This window comes from Aotus nancymaae, unplaced genomic scaffold, assembly GCF_030222135.1.
Source record: "Aotus nancymaae isolate 86718 unplaced genomic scaffold, 86718_ANA_hifiasm-v0.15.2.pri h1tg000039l, whole genome shotgun sequence".
Taxonomy (NCBI): Eukaryota; Metazoa; Chordata; class Mammalia; order Primates; family Aotidae; genus Aotus; species Aotus nancymaae.
Window position 1 is genome coordinate 2,802,649 of NW_026988453.1, and position 20,292 is coordinate 2,822,940.

The following is a 20,292-nucleotide window of genomic DNA, read 5'->3' on the forward strand; positions in this document are numbered from 1 at the left end:
TCATTTTAACTCCTAAAAAGATATTTATCCAAAAGAAATAGCATTGTTATCTGTTCTATATATAATAAAGTTTCAGTCAAAGTTTTCTTTTAAAAAGGGCTTCTGCTGCTTTGAAAATTTAAAGATCAATCTATTATACAAAGCTGCTATTTGGCAAATAGAACAGTACCCTACCGTGAAAGAAAAATTAATACTTATTGAATAAACAGACTACCTTGTAATTTTCAGCTGTAACAAACTGAGGTAAAAATACATCTTATTCGGTTCCATTATTCTCCAAAGCAAAGTCTTAACAGAAGTATTATACTCTCAAAGGACATTTTATCTATAGCATCCTTAAGAGAAAGAGGTAAGAATTTAATTAAAATGAGGATGAATTTATAAAATGGGATTGCTTGAGCCAATATAGCTTTGCATATTTCATTGTCTACTGCTATTATTTTTCACAGCGAGGTTTAAAAAGCTGGTATAATCGCCTGTGGTGATGCATTCCAGAACAAGGCAGTCAATCCTACTAATGTCCAGAAAATCATTTAGAAATATCTTCTTCCTAAATAAAATACAGCATATTGTATTTTCTGTATAATGAATAACACAAAATCAACTTATTTCTCAAGGCTCAATCACTGCAGACAAGTCTCATTTTCTTTATCTGTCAAATGTATACGATAGTTCTTTTACCGTCAGTCTCTTCAGTTGTACGCACATTTCATCCCTAGCACTTCACTCAAGAACATCAGACATCACGTGTACAATTCATATCCTATCCTATGACATTAATTCCTCCTCTGTACTGGATCTTTCTCGTCAGGATATAAACATCCTTTTTAATTTGTGCTATATATTTTTTTAAAAACCCTTCTCTAATTTTCACTTCCTCCACTCACTGTCTGGCTGTCACTTCACATTTCTTTTTCCCCTTTAAAGCAAAACTCCTTGAAAGGGCTGTCTGTACATGCTGTCTCCAATTTCTCTCTGTTAGTCTCTCCTGAACTCTCTTCATTCAGCCATGTGTCTCCATCACTCTAATCGAAGTCGTTATGTACCTCCACACTCAAAATCCCAGTGGTCCATTCTCAGTCATTTCCCACATTTAGCAACGTCATTTGATGCAGCTGATCATCCCTTCTTTCTACACTTGGTTTCCAGGATACTACAGTTCCCCGGATTTCTCCCGTCTCAATGCTTGTTGCTTCTCAGTTCGCTTTGCTAGGTCTTCCTTCCTCTCCTTCCTTACTATGTAATGTTAGAGTGCCACAGAAATCTCTACTTTGGGCCGGGTGTGGTGGCTCACGCCTATAATCCCAGCACTTTGGGAGGCCGAGGCGGGTGGATCACGAGGTCAAGAGATCGAGACCATCCTGGTCAACATGGTGAAACCCCGTCTCTACTAAAAATACAAAAAATTAGCTGGGCATGGTGGCGCGTGCCTGTAGTCCCAGCTACTCGGGAGGCTGAGGCAGGAGAATGGCCTGAACCCAGGAGGCGGAGGTTGCGGTTAGCCGAGAATGCGCCATTGCACTCCAGCCTGGGTAACAAGAGCGAAACTCCATCTCAAAAAAAAAAAAAAAAAGAAAGAAATCTCTACTTTGTCTTCTTTTCTCCATAATTACTCTATTGGAGATTCCATTCAGTCATGGCTCTCATAACAGTCAGAATGGATATTAATAAAAAGTCAAAAAATAACAGATGCTGGCAAAGCTGCAGGGAAATGAGGATGTTTATACATCCTCAGCAGGAATGTAAATTAGCTCAGCCCCTGTGAAAAGCAGTTTGGAGATTTCTCAAAAAACTTAAAATAGAGCTATCATTCAACCCAGTAATCTCACTACTGGTTATACACTCAAAGGAAAATAAATTTCTACTAAAAAGACACACACACTGGAATGTTCAATACAATACTATTAACAACAGCATACACATGGAATCAACGTAGGTACTCACTGATTGATCAAATAAAGAAAATATGGTACATATACACCATGGAATACTATGCACCCATAAAAAAGAATGCAGTCATATCCTTTGTAGCAACATGGATGCAGCTGAAGGCCATTATCCTAAGTGAATCAGCACAAGAACAGAAGACCAAATACTGTATGTTCTCTCTTACAAATGAGAACTAACCATTAAATACACATGGACATAAAGATGGGAACATAGACACTGGGACTGCTAGAAGAGGGAGAGAAGGATGGGAACATGGATTGGAAAATTACCTGCTGGGTGCTATGCTCACTACCTGAGTAAGCGGAAGTAGACCCCAAACGTCAGCATCACACAATATACCCATTTAACAAACCTGCATGTGTGCCCCCGGATCCAAAATAAAAGTTTAGATTACAAATAAAACAAATTAAAATAAAATATGTATACACCAGTAACTCCCAAATTCATCTCTCCAGCCCTGACCTCCCAAACACAAGGCTTAGTTATCCAACCATCTATCTGAAATCCCCATTTGCTTGTTCAGTAAACATTTCAACACATCACCCAAGAAACTAACCCCACCTACCACTGTCCTCATTTGCAACGATGGCAACTCCACTGTTTTCAGTTGCTTGAACTAAAAATCTTAGCATCATCCTTGACTTCTCTGTTTCCCTCACTTTCTATATCCAGTTCTCAGGAAATCATATTGTGTTGCCTTCAAAATATATCCAAAATTCAACCCATTCTTACCACTTCCAGTACTTTTTACCTGACCCAAAATCTGTCTCCTGAATTACTGCAATAGACTCCTGACAGTAATCTGACTCTGTCCAGTGCCTACTCTCTTTGACTCTACCCAATGCCATTTCTTCTCCCCACCCACAACAGACTAGTCTCAGCAGAAGAGCCAGAATGTATACCTTTAAAGATTATGTCACTGCTATGTCACCAGATCTATGTGTTGTGACCCCCATGACCCTTTCGTCCTCCCCTACCACCTTCCTATATTCACTCTGTCTCAGGCACACTGGCTTTCTTGCTGTTCCTCTGAAGACCAGACTTATTCCTCTATCTTAGAGTCTTTGCATTGGCTGTTTCCTCTTCCTGAAATGCTCTTCCGAGGCTATCACCAACTTCAAGTCTTTGTCCAGATGTCACCATCTTACTTAGTCCTTAACTACTCTATTAAAAATTGCCATCAGTAAGCCCTCCCTGTCATCCTTCTTACCTACTTTACCTAAATACTTTTTCCAGAGTACTTACCATCTTCTTACCTAAACTGTCAATATTGAGACTCAATTGTTGTGCTTATGTATTGTCTCTATACTCTCATCAGTGTGTAAGCCCCACAAGGATCCTTTTCATCTTGTTTGTTAAATGGTGCATGGAAAGCTCCTAAGACACTGTCTGATTGGCTGGGTGCAGTGGCTCACACCTATAATCCCAGTGTACTGAGAGGCCAACATAAAAGGATCACTTGAGGCCAGGAGGTTGAGACCAGCCTAGGGCTCATAAAGGAGACCACATATCCAACGGCCGGGTGTGGTGGCTTATGCCTACAATGCCCAGCACTTTGTGAGGCTGAGGCAGGAGGATCACTTGAGGTCAGGAGTTCAAAACCAGCCTGGCCAACATGGTGAAACCCCATCTCTACTAAAAATTAGCTTGGCAGTAGTGGCACGTGCCTGTAACCTCAGCTACTCAGGAGGCTGAGGCAGGAGAATTGTTTGAGCCTGGGAGGTGGAGGTTGGTGAGCCAAGATGGCGCCACTGCACTCCAGTCTGGGTGACAAGGTGAGATCCTGTCTCAAAAAACAAAGAAAAAAAAATTAATTAGCCAGGCCTGCTAGACTGCACCTGTAGGTCTGTCTACTCTGGAAACTGGGGCAGGAGAATTGTTTGAGCCTAGGAGGTCAAGGCTTCAGAGAGCCATGATCATGCCACTGCACTCCAGCCAGGGTAACAGAGCAAGACCCTGTCTCAAAAATAGTGCCTGACTCATAATAGGTGCTCAACAAATATTCAGTAACAAAATAGGCTCTACTTGCAATAAGCTCAACAACATAATTCTTGATGAATTGAAAGAACAATGGAAATGGTCATTAAGCCACAGTAAGCAATCCATTATATCTATATAATTTAAACCAGTGGTTGTTAACCAAGAATGATTTTTCTACTCCACTTCTCCTTCTGCCCCTTGCATGGAATATTTGAAAGTGTCTGAGGCTTCTTTGGCTGTCACTCCTCAGAGGCTGCTGCCTAGTGAATGTAGGTCAGGGATATTGCTAAACATCTGCAATGTACAGAGAAGCCCCCACGCAACCAAGAATCATTTGGTTTAAAATATCAATAGTACTAAAGTTGAGAAACTCTGATTTACACTGAAATTTTGAGAGATCCAAAAAGCAGGAACAGAATGTACAGGAAGTAAATGCTATATAACTACTCTGCTTAGATATTTTATTGTGCCCGAAGTTTTGTTTCAGTGACTCCTTCCTTATAGTCTAAGTTACAATAGGATCATACACAGTATTGTTCAGTCTTGCGATTTAGAAGGTAAACTGCTCAGTTTAACAAGATTAACTGAGTTCCACAGAAATTTGATATATTCACACAGCCAGTTAGCAGAAAAACCATTATAATGTTTTAAAATCCAAATACAAAAAAAAACATATATTTTAAGATCTAAAGATAAAATAAGTATCAGAAAATAATGCTAACAAATTAGATGCCCTACAGCTGGCATGGAGTGAACGTGAGGATGCCGTTTTAACAGCTCATTTTCTACAAATTGATCCTAGACCATAAAACTCTTCCAACATGGCCGCGAGTGGTTTTCAAAGAAATTTAAAAAGTGAGCACGGCCCCAGTCTAATTCAACAACGAACAAAATATTAGCAATAAAACAGCTGCCAAAATGACAAACTCTCCTCTCTCTCCACCAACCACCCTTTTCCCTTCACTCCACCAAGACTAAGACACTGACATATGACCTACTGATTGTGAACACATGGTAAAAGAACACTCAGAATTTAATAAAAGTATTAACCTAATATATTGTTGGACTAAAAATAATGATATATTGGAGATGGCTCATGCAGGTAGCAAGAGCCAATTGAGCACATTTCTTCCCAAGCTATGTTCATGGATGGTAAATGGGTAGCTTGCAATCAGCCATCATGGGAGGATGTATACCATGGAAACTGACAAATTCTATAAATCAAGGCTTCTTCTCCCCACCAAAGAACTGACTATTAAACATTTGATAGTATACCACTAATTATATTTGACATGATACTGCTAGGTTTGTTGAAGCTTGGATCTCCCAAATGGTAATTTTGAAGAATTTAGTCCAGAAGATCACCATTACAAGTAGGGGAATTTTTACTTGAGAGATTCAGTTTGGATTTCAAAGTTAGATGGCCAGGATTTGAATTTAAGCCTTGAGTAAATTATTTGCTTTCTTAGTCCTATTCTCCTCATTTGTAACATGAAGTTATTAATATACCCAACAGAGAACTACCTGTGAACAGTAAATGAAATACCTGCATGAAGTTCTGAGTTCGGAAGCTGGTAGGTACCTGATGACCAACTAAAGCCCTAAGCCCCTTTCTTATGTACTTGTGAAAAAATGGGAAAGATTGTTGCGGTGTTGAGACATGCTGATGGCCAACACCATTCATTTCCTCCTCTGTCTGTCTCTAAACCAATAAAATGCAAAAGATGTGGGAGACCAAAGAAAAAGTAAATTGTTAAAATAAATATGATTGAGGAAATGTTTCAGAATACTAGGGAAATAGTCATTCACACCAAGGACCAAGTGATTCATCTGAACCACAAATGTCACCTCCAGGGCTGGCTACCTACTTTGTCCAGGGAAAAATGAAAGTGTAGTGCCTATTGTTCAAAAATTATTCAGAATATTGAGAGGTAGCAGTGCAGCATTCAGGGCAGAACACAGGGCACTGTGGGACCGCACAGGTTGCATGCTCATAAAGCTAGCCCTGGCTACTCCGCATCCTTCTTTCACTGCTCTCACCCCTTCCATCACTTTGCACACACATACCCACACTCATACTGCCTCATTTTTTGTTTTCTGATGCCTGATAAAGATTTTACAAGCCTTTTGCAGCACAGATAGTTTGATACGGCTGTCAACGCTGGGGAAAAGGACATTCACTTCTGGATTGTGGTCCTCTCTTCCTTTGTGTTCCTTTTTTTATGTTCATTTAAAAACAATCCTTCTCCTTGCTGATGGTTGGCCTAAAGGAAATAAATAGATCCCATTTGTCTATCCTGGCTTTTATTTCCATTGCTTTTGGTGTTTTAGTCATGAAGTCCTTGCCTGTGCGTATGTCCTTGGGGCCACAGGTTGGAGAGACGTGAGTCCTCTGTGGCCACCAGCAATAAAGACCCTGCAATTTGGCATTAAAAAAAAAAGAAAAGAAATAAAAAAAGAAAAACAAAAAACAACAGTCCTTCAACCTTAAAAGTTCTTACCATCTACTTAACAATATTTTGGCCTGTGAAGGTTATTTTGAAAACATTTGACATAGACCATATACAATTTTTGAATGGTGCTTTTAAAATTCATCATTACAAATTGCTACTTTAATTCAAAAGCAGCATCTATTTCTCTTTTTTCACCTTTTTTGCTTTTTCTTTTATTTTAGATTCAGGGGTACATGAGCAGGTTTGCTATATAGGTAAATTGCATGTCGCAGGAGTTCAGTGTACAAATTATTTTATTATCCAGGAGATAAACATGGCACTTGATGAGTGGTTTGTGATTTTCTCCCTTCTTCCACCCCCGAGCCTCAAATAGGCCCAGGAGTCTGCTGTCCCTTCTTCGTCTCCATGTGGAGTCTATGTTGATCTTCCACTCATAAGTGAGGGCATGCAATATTTGGTTTTCTGTTCCTATGTTAGTTTGCTTAGGATTTTGCCCTCCAGCTCCATCCATACTGCTGTAAAGGCCATGATCTCATTCTTTTTTATGATTGTGTAGTAGTCTATGGGGTATATTTACCACATTTTCTTTAACCAGCCTACTGTTGATGGGCATTTAGGTTGATTCCCTGACTTTTCTGTTGTGAACACTGCTGCAATTAATATACATGTGAATGTGTATTTATGGTAGAATGATTTATATCCCTTTGAGTATATACCCAATAATGGAATATCTGGGTTGAACAGTACTTTGAATGCTGCATATATTTCAGGGAAAAAAAAATATGAGGTGTAGAGAAAGGCAAACTGAGGCTGGATGCCAATTATTATAAATTGTATATAGTTTATTCAAAAATTATAAAGAACTTTAAGACAATGACAGCAGAGCATTAACACAAGCATAGAACCCATTACAACATGGAAAAATTATATAAACTACTTGAAAATCTGTTTTGTCCTTTGCAAAAGTTGTGAAAGTTTAGTTTATGAAATTTTAAAAAGTGCCTAGCACATATTTTTTTCAAAATTACCTATCATAATAGGTATCTAATCACATTGTTACAACTTAAGGCAGCTTTCAATATTTTTGTTTGAGGGTCCCATTGATTGCAAAAAATACTAAAACAACAAGAAATAACACTTTGACTCCTTTAGCATATTTGGAAAGGTGAAAATGCTTCCATCTGTGAAACTCTAGCTGTTAATTTAAGAGCAAAAGACAAAATGTATGTAATGAACATGTGTAACTAAAGTAACTAAAAATTAATAAGGTTATAAAGAGAGCAGCATAATCAGAACTCCACATCATTTATCTAAGAAACAACTTGTTGTATCCAGCTCCTTCTTTTCTTCATCTATGCAAATGAAAAAATTGGACTAAAAAGCTTAAAGCTTTTGCTTTCCCTCAAGGACCCATATTGAAGAGGGAGAAAACTCAGACAGGGTGTCCCAAATGGGTACTATTAGGTTGGTGCAAAAGTAATTGTGGTTTTTGCCTTTTTTAAAAAATGGCAAAACCACAATTACTTTTGCACTAACCTAACACTTCAGTAGAGTTACTGGGTTCCAGGATTTGGTCCTCAGCTTTTTATACTCAGAAACTCTTTTACGAGTGTATCCTACCAGTTAACCTCAAAGAGATTTATTCAGGCAAACTAAAGTCAACCAATCTAGTTTTATACACTAGAACACCAATTATTAAATTATAAGAAAATAAGTAATGCCAGATTAACAGTTTTTGGTCATTTGCTCAGAGTGTTCTCCTGGTAGATCAGTTTACTCAAGAGACTAAATTATAGGTCAGAAGTTTGCTTGAAGAGCCCAGAATCAGAATAAAGGGTTCAATTGTCATTAACAAAGGTTAGCTATATGAATTGGCCTGCATCTGTTCACACTGGGGATATTTTTGCTCCAATAATCAATATTAGCTTTTTGGAACTAAAAGGACATCTCTTCCATATTTCCCTGAAAACTACTGACTATCCTATACATACTTCCTTTTTCTTTTAACTTCTGCATAGAATGCTACTGCTCTATTATTAATCATTTTATCATGCAGTTACATTGTAATGTAATTGATTAAGTCATCTTTTTCACAACATCTCAGGCAGTGAATGATACTCTAGCCACGTCAGTTGACCTGGGCATTTTAATCCCCAAATTTACAGATCATCTTTTGGAGAAAGATAGTGTCAAAGAGATGTACAGCAATTCAGAACACTTATGTTGGGATTAAACTGACTTGGCTTAATTCCTAAGCAAGTTTAGGCAAGTGAAGTAACCTCTCCAAGCTTCAACATTCTCATCTGTAAGACAGAAATAATAACACCTACTTTTTGGGTTTGTTGAGAGGATAAATGAGATAATATATATAAAAGTTCAATGTCTGACCCAAAGTAAGGACTCAACAATGAATAGATGTAGTCATCAATACTTTCAAACATTATACACTGTGTTTTAGCCAACATCCGTCTTCCAAGTTGGGCTTTATATTCTTTTGTCTCAAAACCGGGGGAAAGGGGGGCACTTATACACCCTTTATATCTGGACTGCACATTTCAGTATTCACTTTCTTTAAGTCAACACATACAAAGGCAAAGGCAGGTGAACTTTCAAGGGCAATATACTCTTCATAAACTTGAACCCAATGAACTATAAACTCACAAGCTAATAGCTAATTATAGCTTTTTGTTTTGCCCATTCTGGCAATGAATTTTGCTATTTCCTCACACTACAAATGTTACTCTATTGAACCCATCAGTTCATAAAAACAAGTTCAGCATCCCCCTGTCATATTTAATATAAATCAACTGTACTGTGAAATTTTGTTTTGTTTAAGCTCGTGATAGTTACCAGTATAAACCATGCAAACTTTGGCCTTTTAACTCCAAGACCATTTTTCACTCTATTTCTTTGTTAGGAGGATCTGTTTGTGTATAATTAAATGTGGCTTTCTTAAACCTTTACACTTGGTAGCTTAATGTATTTTTGTTTTATTTCGAGTACAAAGGCCACATAATGCTTTTGTTGGCATCAATTCTAGTTAGTATGCCAGCTACATAATTTTGTTCTCTGCAATATGTCAGCATTTGAGTGCCTTGGGCTCAACAGGTGGTGCTAGATAAGGTTCTGGCAAATCAAATAAGTAATGTTGTTATTTCTTTTGTCAAATTATAATTAAAAACAGAGTCTATGTAAAATGAGACTTACATTTTCCTGTTTTTAAAAGGGCTCAACATCCAGCACAAATCATTTTCTATAACAAAGACCCATTAGGAAGGAAGCATATTGTCTGCATAAATATGCAACACCTTCTGATCTGCAGTTTCATTGGTCTCTGTAAAGTTTACTTTGAGAACTTGATGTGTAAGCATTGCTTATAAGGTACTGACTTTTCCACTCTTCTGTAATTCAGGAGCATGAACTTAAGGCCATTCCAAAAATTTAAGAAGAAATTTAAACATTGTTATCTACTAAAGTATAGAATATTAAGAAACTCTTTAAACATTTTTACTTAAATCATTTGCCTTAAAGTTTTTTCCTTGTGTACTATGATATCCTAGTCCTTGATTATAAGAGAGCAGAGGCCGGGCACAGTGGCTCACGCCTGTAATTCTAGCACTTTGGGAGGCCAAGGCGGGCAGATCACCTAAGGTCAGGAGTTCAAGAACAGCCTGGCCAACATGGCGAAACTCTGTCTCTACTACAATACAAAAATTAGCTGGGCATAATGGTGGGCGCCTGTAATCCCAGCTTTTTGGGAGGCTGAGACGGAAGAATCGCTTGAACCCAGGAGATGGTGACTGCAGTGAGCCAAGATTGTACCACTGCACTCCAGCCGAGGTAACAAGAGTAAGAACTCCATCTCAAAAGAAAACAAACAAACAGAAACAGAAAGAGAGAGAGCCAAGGTGCTTCCATAGTCAAAAAACTATAAAGACCCTTGGCCAGAGAGTTAGGTTTCTCTTTCATAATTTAATATCCAGTGCTGCCAGAGAGCTGAGCACTGCCATATAGTATGATGGGATATAAGAGACTCATAAGCCTGATTATGTCTCTGAAAGTTCTCCCTGTGGAAGTTGTTCCTGCAGGGCAGGCACATGTGATGCTTGGCCACTTGCTCCTGTGTGCTCAACACCATTTCAGAAGACACAAACCAGTGTAGGGTAAAATGTCCCTTATAGCAACAACTTAAAGCATACCCTAAGAATGACCCTGTTTGGAAGATGCAGCTGAACGTGTGTTCTGAGCTATAGAATCCAGGAGTGGTCAACACAAAGATTCATTCCTTGTCTATGAGGAACATCTGAGTCCCTAGCCTCTTCCATGGAGTACAGGATAGACAGTGCATTGAGGCCTTCAGTTTTACATGAAGGTTGCCAGATGGAAGTCATTAAGTGAAGAGTGTTTAGTGAAAATGGTATATAAATTGCAGGTTATTTGCAAGCAATTGCAGTTTTCCTGCCCAGCCCATCACCACTGGACTATAGATAAGTCAAATATCTTGTCCACTGGACTCTCTCCCCTGTATGTAACCTCCTAATAAAACCCTGTGTTTTGTTTGCTAGCCCTGGGTCTCTTCTTCTACCTATTGAACCTGGTGCCTTCTCTATTAAGGGTAATAGGGGTTTGGCACAACACCAGACAGTTGCCACATGCCTCCTCTGTTCCCGAAAAGAGGCCAGCGTTGTCTTTCTGCAAGCCAGAGTACGTTAACATTCTGGTTTGAGTTTTAGTGCTAAAATCAAGACATTTTAGCAAAGGAATCCATTATGTAGTTCTTTTATTTCAAAAACATTTGATCCAATAGCAGTAATTAATTTTTCTGTGCCCATGGAATAGTTATCTGAAGAAAAATCAAAGCAACCCAAAAGTATTGATCACGATATGTGGGAACACAAGAATGTCTGGCATCATATAGACAGGACATACAGAAGATTGAATAAAACTTCTCCAGGTGGTCAGACTTGAACATGAAGCATCGATTTCTCTACTTTCAACTGAATTTTCCTTTATACCCTGAAGTTAGAGATACCTCAGCTAAACACATTTTTGTTTTTTCCTAAAGATGTAAGTTTCCTAATGTCTTCATATAACTAAGACTCATGAACTACTATGTATATAAATGTCCTTAGTTCTAAAATAAAGACTTCAGATTTGGCAGACTAAACAGTGTCTATATTTTGTGTCTATATTTGGCTTTATTTATAAAAAGCATGGTGTATGCCTGACTACAGATCAACAGAAAATCAGGTTTCCAGACTGAAAGGCAAGATAATTAAATGTTGTATAGATTTTTAAATTAAAGTTCAAGGAAACTGAATGCATATCACACATGAAACACGAAATCATGTTTCTAGTCTTGATACTACTATCGTCAAGGTGGGCAAATGGGAAAATAATTTCTCCATTGGTTTATAGGTTTCTTCATCTGTAAAAATGAGGATCTGGACTAGAACTAGAGCTATCCAAATATTTATAAGCAATATCTCTCTTACTTCACCCAAAAAATGGTAAAGCATAAACCTAATCTATTCAGAATAATGGGCAAGGTCCCCTGCCCTTTGACTTCTCCTCTGACTTCGGCCCCCAACATCACCCCCTAGCTTTGGAAAAGACCTAGAAAATACCTAAGGTTCCAAGGACTCAGGAACTAGCTTAATCTCTGAGTTGCTGGGCCAGCTCTAAACTCCCTAACTGTAGCATTGCTAAACACCATGTGTTTTACAAACACTTTACAGAGTACACTTCACTTTGCATTCCTCTCAATCCTCTGAAGTAAGGAGGATGGCTATTATTATTTCTATTTTGGATGTTGAGAAAGCGGAACCTCTGAGAGATTAAGGTGAGCTCTAGATAGACAGTGAGTAAGGGCTAAAACTAAAGTTGCAAGCCAGAACTTCTCTGCACTCCATTTCCCACTTAATACCCTTTCCTATATAGCACAGTCACAGGTTTTATTGCTTTTGATTTTTGCAAGGTTCAAATAAGCCCCTCAAATATGATCATAAGAACAAAGATAAAACTTCACTGAGGGTAAGAAAGAAACAACAAACAAATTACCAAATTCAATAGGCTGAATGCGGCCATTGAACCTTTCACCATGTAAAGCCATGCTAAAAAATAATTGCTAGGATTAGTGACTCTAATCCTCATAGGGTTTTAATTCTGACATTTGAGCTTTAGCTATTTCATATTGAAAGTGTCTAACACCACCTTAACACTACTCCATTAAGGAGTCCAATGGGCCAAAATCCTTGTTCTGCTTTCTAAGACCTTGGGGTAATATCAAAGAAAGAAATCTACCATTGTAAAGACATCAATTCTCTCCATATTTCTTCATAAATATACCATTCCAATTAAAATTCTAACAGGATCTATTTTACTCTTAAAATTATTCTAAATTTGAACTGAAAAATAACATGTGACAATAGCTACAAAGCTCTGCGAAAAGGAAAAGAATAAGGACAAATTAGTATTGAGTGTTAAACATATTGTAAACATGCACTAATTAAAACGGTTAGATATTAGTACAGGAAGTAGGCAGACAAATAGAAGAAGCGAATAGAAAAACCTAGAAGTAAACTAAAGCAGTTCTCAAAATGTGGTCCAAAGACCCCCAAGGGCTCCTAAGACCCTCTCAGCTGTCTGCAGGGTCCCGATTTAGTCAACTATCTATCATCTGGGTGATATCTGATTTTTTTTAAAGGAAAACAAGATATCACAACAGACTGATTGAAGAAGCAGATATGAGACTCCAGCTGTCTTCTTCTGTGAGACCATACATTAAAAGATTTGCAAAAACACTGAAACAATGTCACTTTTCTCACAAGTTCTCTTTGTAGAAAAATAGTTATTTTTCCCTGACTTTCCAAGATGGCCAAATAGGAACAGCTCCAGTCTGCAGCTCCCAACAAGATCGACACAGAAGGTGGGTGATTTCTGCATTTCCATCTGAGGTACCCAGTTCATCTCACTGGGATGGGATGGACTGTGGGTGCAGCCCATGCAGGGCGAGCTGAAGCAGGGTGGAGTGTCACCTCACCAGGGAAGTGCAAGGGGTTGGGGGAATTTCGTCCCCTAGCCAAGAGAAGCCATGAGAGACTGCACCCTGAGGAATGGTGCATTATGGCCCAGACACTGTGCTTTTCCCATGGTCTTCGCAACCGGCAGACCAGAGGATTCCCTCTGGTGCTGAGGCCACCAGGGCCCTAGGTTTCAAGCACAAAACCGGGCGGCCATTTGAGCAGAGACTGAACTAGCCGCAGGAGTTTTTTTTTCTTTCTTTCTTTTATACCCCAGTGGCACCTGGAATGCCAATGAGACAAAACCATTCACTCCCCTGGAAAGGGAGCTGAAGCCAGGGAGCCAAGTGGTCTGGTTCAGCGGGTCCCACCCCCACAGAGCCCAGCAAGCTAAGATCCACTGGCTTGAAATTCTCACTGCCAACACAGCAGTCTGAGGTCAACTTGGGATGCTCCAGGCTGGTGAAGGGAGGGGCACCCACCATTGCTGAAGCATAATTAGGTAGTTTTACCCTCACAGTGTAAACAAAGCTGCCAGGAAGTTTGAACCGAGTGGACCCCACCACAGCTCAGCAAGGCCACTGTGGCCAGATGGCCTCTCTAGATTCCTCCTCTATGGGCAGGACATCTCTGAAAAAAAGACAGCAGCCCCAGTCAGAAACTTATAGATAAAACCCCCATCTCCCTGGGACAGAGCGCCTGGGGGAAGGGGTGACTGTGGGCGCACCTTCAGCAGACTTAAACGCCCCTGCCTGACAGCTCTGAAAAGAGCAGTGGCTCTCCCAGCACAGCATTCAAGCTCTGATAAGGGACAAACTGCTTTAACAAGTGGGTTCCTGACCCCTGTGAATCCTGACTGAAAAACACCTCCCAGTAGGGGCCAACAGATAACTCATACAGGAGAGCTCTGGTTAGCATCTAGCAGGCACCCCTCTGGGACAAAGCTTCCAGGGAAGGAACAGGCAGCAATCTTTGCTGTTCTGCAGCCTCTGCTGGTGATAGCCAGGCAAACAGGGTATAGAGTGAACCTCCAGCAAACTCCAGCAGACCTGCAGAAGAGGGGCCTGACTGCTAGAAGGAAAACTAACAGAGAGAAATAGTAACAACATCAACAAAAAGGACATCTGCTCAGAGATCCCATCTGAAGGTCACCAACATCAAAGACCAAAGATGGATAAATCCATGAAGAGGGAAGTAACCAGTGCAAAAGGGTTGAAAATTCAAAAAACTAGAATGCCTCTTCTCCTCAAAAGATCACAATTCCTCACCACCAAAGGAAGAAAATTGGACTGAGAATGAGTTTGACAAATTGACAGAAGTAGGCTTCAGAAGGTGGGTAATAACAAACTCCTCTGGGCTAAAGAAGCATGTTCTAACCCAATGCAAGGAAGCTAAAACCTTGAAAAAAGGTTAGACAAATTGCTAACTAGAAAAAGCAGTTTAGAGAAGAACATAAATAACCTGCTGGAGCTTAAAAACACAGCACAAGAATTTCATGAAGCATACACAAGTATCAATAGCCAAATCAATCAAGTGGAAGAAAGGATATCAGAGACTGAAGATCAACTCAATGAAATAAAGCAAGAAGACAAGATTAGAGAAAAAAGACTGAAAAGAAACAAACAAAGCCTCCAAGAAATATGGGACTATGTGAAAAAACCAAATCTACATTTGATTGGTGTACCTGAAAGTGATGGGGAGAATGGAACCATGTTGGAAAACCCTCTTCAGGATATTATCCAGGACAACTTCCCAACCTAGCAAGGCAGGCCAACATTCAAATTTAGGAAATACAGAGAACACCATAAAGATACTCCTCAAGAAGAGCAACCCCAAGACATAATTGTAAGATTCACCAAGTTTGAAATGAAGGAAAAATGTTAAGGGCTGTCAGAGAGAAAGGTCATGATACCCACAAAGACTAACAGCAGATCTCTCAACAGAAACTCTACAAGCCAGAATAGACTGGAGGCCAATATTCAATATTCTTAAAGAAAAGAATTTTCAACCCATAATTTCATATCCTAATTCTAAGCTTCACAAGCAAAAGAGAAATAAAATCCTTTACAGACAAGCAAATACTGAGAGATTTTGTCACCACCAAGCCTCTCTTACAAGAGCTCCTGAAGGAAGCACAAAATATGGAAAAGAACAACCAATACTAGTCACTACAAAACATACCAAATTGTAAAGACCACCAACGCTATGAAGAAACTGCATCAATTAACTGGCAAAATAACCAGCTAGCATCATAATAACAGGATCAAATTCACACATAACAACATTAAATATAATGTGCCAAATGCCCATTACATTACAACTTAAATGTAAATGGGCTAAATGCCCCAATTAAAAGACACAGACTGGCAAATTGGATAAAGAGTCAAGACCAATTGGTGTGCTATACTCAGAAGACCCATCTCAGGTGCAAAGACACAGATCGGCTCAAAGTAAAGGGATGGAGAAATATTTATCAGGCAAATGGAAAGAAAAAAGAAAAAAATAGCCAGGGTTGCAATTCTCTGACAAAACAGACTTTAAACCAACAAAGATCAAAAGAGACAAATAAGGGCATTACATAATGGTAAAAGGATCAATGCAACAAGAAGAGCTAACTGTCCTAAATATATATGCATCCAATACAGGAGGACCCAGATTCATAAAGCAAGATTTCAGAGACCTACAAAGAGACTTAGACTCCCACACAATAATAGTGGGAGACTTTAACAAGTCATTGTCAATATTAGACAGATTAACGAGACAGAAAATTAACAAGGATACCCAGGACTTGAACTCAGCTCTGGACCAAGCAGACCTAATAGACATCCACAGAACTCTCCACACCAAGTCAACAGAATATACATTCTTTTCAGCACAACATCGCACTTATTCTAAAATTGACCACATAATTCAAAGTAAAACACTCCTCAGCAAATGCAAAAGAATGGAAATCTTAACAGTCTCTCAGACCACAGTGCAATCAAACTAGAACTCAGAACTGAGAAACTCACTCAAAACCAAACAACTACATGGAAACTGAACAACCTACTCCTGAATGACTACTGGGTAAATAACAAAATTAAGGCACAAATAAAGCAGTTCTTTGAAACCAATGAGAACAAAGACAATGTATCAGAATCTCTGGGACATAGCTAAAGCAGTGTGTAGAGGGAAATTTATAGCACTAAATGCTCACAGGAGAAAGAAGGAAAGATCTGAAATTGACACCTTAACATCACAATCAAAAGAACTAGAGAAGCAAGAGCAAACAAATTCAAAAGCTAGCAGAACACAAGAAATAACTAAGATCAGAGCAAAACTGAAGGAGATAGAGACATGAAAACTCCTTTAAAAAAATCAATGAATCCAGGAGGTAGATTTTTGAAAAGAGCAACAAAATAGATAGACCACTAGTCACACTAATAAAAAAGAAGAATCAAGTAGATGCAATAAAAAATGAAAAAGGGGATATCACCACTGATCCCACAGAAATACACACTACTATCAGAGAAAACTATAAATACCTCTACACAAATAAACTAGAAAATCTAGAATAAACAGATAAATTCCTGGAAACATACACCCTCCCAAGACTAAACTAGGAAGAAGTCGAATCCCTGAACAGATCAATAACAAGTTCTGAAATTCAGGCAGTAATTAATAGCCTGCCAACCAAAAAAAAGCCAGGAACAGACAGATTTACAGCCAAATTCTACCAGAGGTATGAAGAGGAGCTGGTACCATTCCTTCTGAAGCCATTCTAAACAATACAAAAAAGCAGGAATCCACCCTAACTTATTTTATGAGGCCATCATCATCCTGATACCAAAACCTGGCAGAGACAACAAAATAAGAAACTTTCAAGCCAAAATCCCTGATGAACATCGGTGCAAAAATCCTCAATAAAATACTTGCAAACCAAATCCAGCAGCACATCCAAAAGCTTACCCACCACAATCAAGTCAGCTTCATCCCTGGGATGCAAGGCTGGTTCAGTATATGTAAATCAATAAACATAATCCATCACACAAACAGAACCAATGACAAAAACCACATGATTATCTCAACAGATGCAGAAAAGACCTTCGACAAAATTCAACAGCCCTTCATGCTAAAAACTCTCAATAAACTAGGTATTGATGAAACGTATCTCAAAACAATAACAGCTATTTATGACAAACCCACAGTCAATATCATACTGAATGGACAAAAGCTGTAAGCATTCCCTTTGAAAACTGGCAGAAGACAAGGACGCCCTCTCTCACCACTTCTATTCAACATAATATTGAGAGTTCTGACCAGAGCAATCAGGCAAGAGAAAGAAATAAAGGGCATTCAATTAGGAAAAGAGGATGTCAAATTATCTCTATTTGCAGATGACATGATCGTATATTTAGAAGACTCTTTCCTCTCCTCTCAAAATCTCCTTAAGCTGATAAGCAACTTCAGCAAAGTCTCAGGATACAAAATCAATGTGCAAAAAACACAAGCATACCTATATGCCAATAACAGACAAACAGAGACCCAAACCATGAGTAAATTCCTATTCACAATTGCTACAAAGAGAATAAAATACCTAGGAATACAACTTATAAGAGATGTGAAGGATCTCTTCAAGGAGAACTACAAACCACTGCTTAAGGAAATAAGAGAGAATATAGACAAAGGGAAAAACATTCCATGCTCATGGATAGGAAGAATCACTATCATGAAAATGGTCACACTGCCCAAAGTAATTTATAGATTCAACACTATCTCCATCAAACGACCATTTACTTTCCTCACAGAATTAGAAAAAACTACTTGAATTTCATATGAAACCAAAAAAAGAGCCCACATAGCCAAGAAAAAATCCTAAGCAAAAAGTACAAAGCTGGAGGCATCACACTACCTGACTTCAAACGATACCACAAGGCTACAGTAATCAAAACAGCATGGTACTAGTACCAAAACAGATCTATAGACCAATGGAACAGAACAGAGGCCTCAGAAATAATACCACATATCTACAACCACCTGATCTTTGACAAACCTAACAAAAACAAGCAATGGGGAAAGGATTCCCTATTTAATAAATGGTGTTGGGAGAACTGGCTAGCCATATGCAGAAAGCTAAAACTGGATCCCTTTCTTACACCTTATACAAAAATTAATTCAAAATTGATTAAAGGCTTAAACAAAAGACCTAAAACCATAAAAACCCTAGAAGAAAACCTAGGCAGTACCATTCAGGACATAGGCATGGGCAAAGACGTCATGACTAAAACACCAAAAGCAATGACAACAAAAGCCAAAATAGACAAATGGGATCTAATTAAACCAAAGAGCTTCTGCTCAGCAAAAGAAACTATCATCAGGAGAACAGGGAACACATAGAAAGGGAGCAAACTTTTGCAATCTATCCATCTGACAAAGGGCTAATATCCAGAATCTACAAGAAACTTAAACAAATTTACAAGAAAAAACAACCCCATCAAAAAATGGGTGAATTATATAAAGGACACTTTCCAAAGAAGTAATTTATGTGACCAATATGCAAGGAAGCTCATCATCACTGGTCATCAGAGAAATGCAAATCAAAGCCACAATGAGATACTATCTCATGCCAGCTAAAATGGTGATCATTAAAAAGTCAGGAGGCAACAGATGCTGCAGAGGATGTGGAGAAATAGGAACACTCTTACACTGTTAGTGGGGAGTGTAAATTAGTTTAACCATTGTGAAAGACAATGTGGCAATTCCTCAAGGATCTAGAACGAGAAATACCATTTGACCCAGCAATCCTATTACTGGGTATATACTCAAAGGATTATAAATCATTCTCCTATAAAGACACATGCACATGTACATCTATTGCAGCACTATTTACAATAGCAAAGACTTGAAAACAACTCAAATGCCCATCGGTGAAAGAGTGGATAAAAAAAAAAAATTGGCACATGTACACCATGGAATACTATGCAATCATAAAAAAGAATGAGTTCATGTCTTTTGCAAGGACATGGATGAAGCGGGAAACCATCATTGTTAGCAAACTAATACAGGAACAGAAAACCAAATACCCTGTATTCTCGCTCATAAGTGAGAGTTGAACAATGAGAACAAATGGATACAGGGATGGGAACATCACACACTGGGGCCTGCTGGGGGATGGGGGTTAGGGGAGGAATAGCATTAGGAGAAATACCTAATGTCGACAATGGGTTGATGGGTGCAGCAAACTACCATGGCACATGTATACCCATGTAACAAACCTCTGTGTTCTGCACATGTATCCCAGAACTTAAAGTATAATAATTTAAAAAAAGAAAAATAGTTACTTTTCATAAAAATATGTGATTATATTAAAATGTAGTAGGTTTGTTACTGCTCATTTTAATGAATTGATAAAATGTTAAGTATTTCTTAGTTTTAATTTCTAAAGTGATAAATGTCAATAGTTATAACTCACAAAAACTAAAGCTCTTTGAGATGCTCAGAAAATATTAAGAGTGCAAAAGCATTTGCAGCCAAAAAGTTGAAGAACTACTGCCCTAAATAATATATCAAAGCTTAATATTTGGTAAAGGCAACACTTCAAGCTAGTGGGGAAAGGATGGAGCATTTAATATTGTTGGAACAAGAACCCAGTTGTCTGGAAGAAATGTGCCTCTGCATCTAAGCAGAGACAAAACAACTTTTCTGAAAGGAGGATCTCCGAAATTTCAGATGAATTTCTACCCCCAAAGGACTTACAGGAAATTTAGTCTTAACCCCAGCTGGGGCTCCCCCATTTTTTCCCATGATTATGGCAATATCCAGCAGGATTAGTGTCAAAGTATCATCTTTTCATACCAGGGAACATGGTGACAACCACTGTGTCAACCCACAAGATCCCTTCAAGGTCA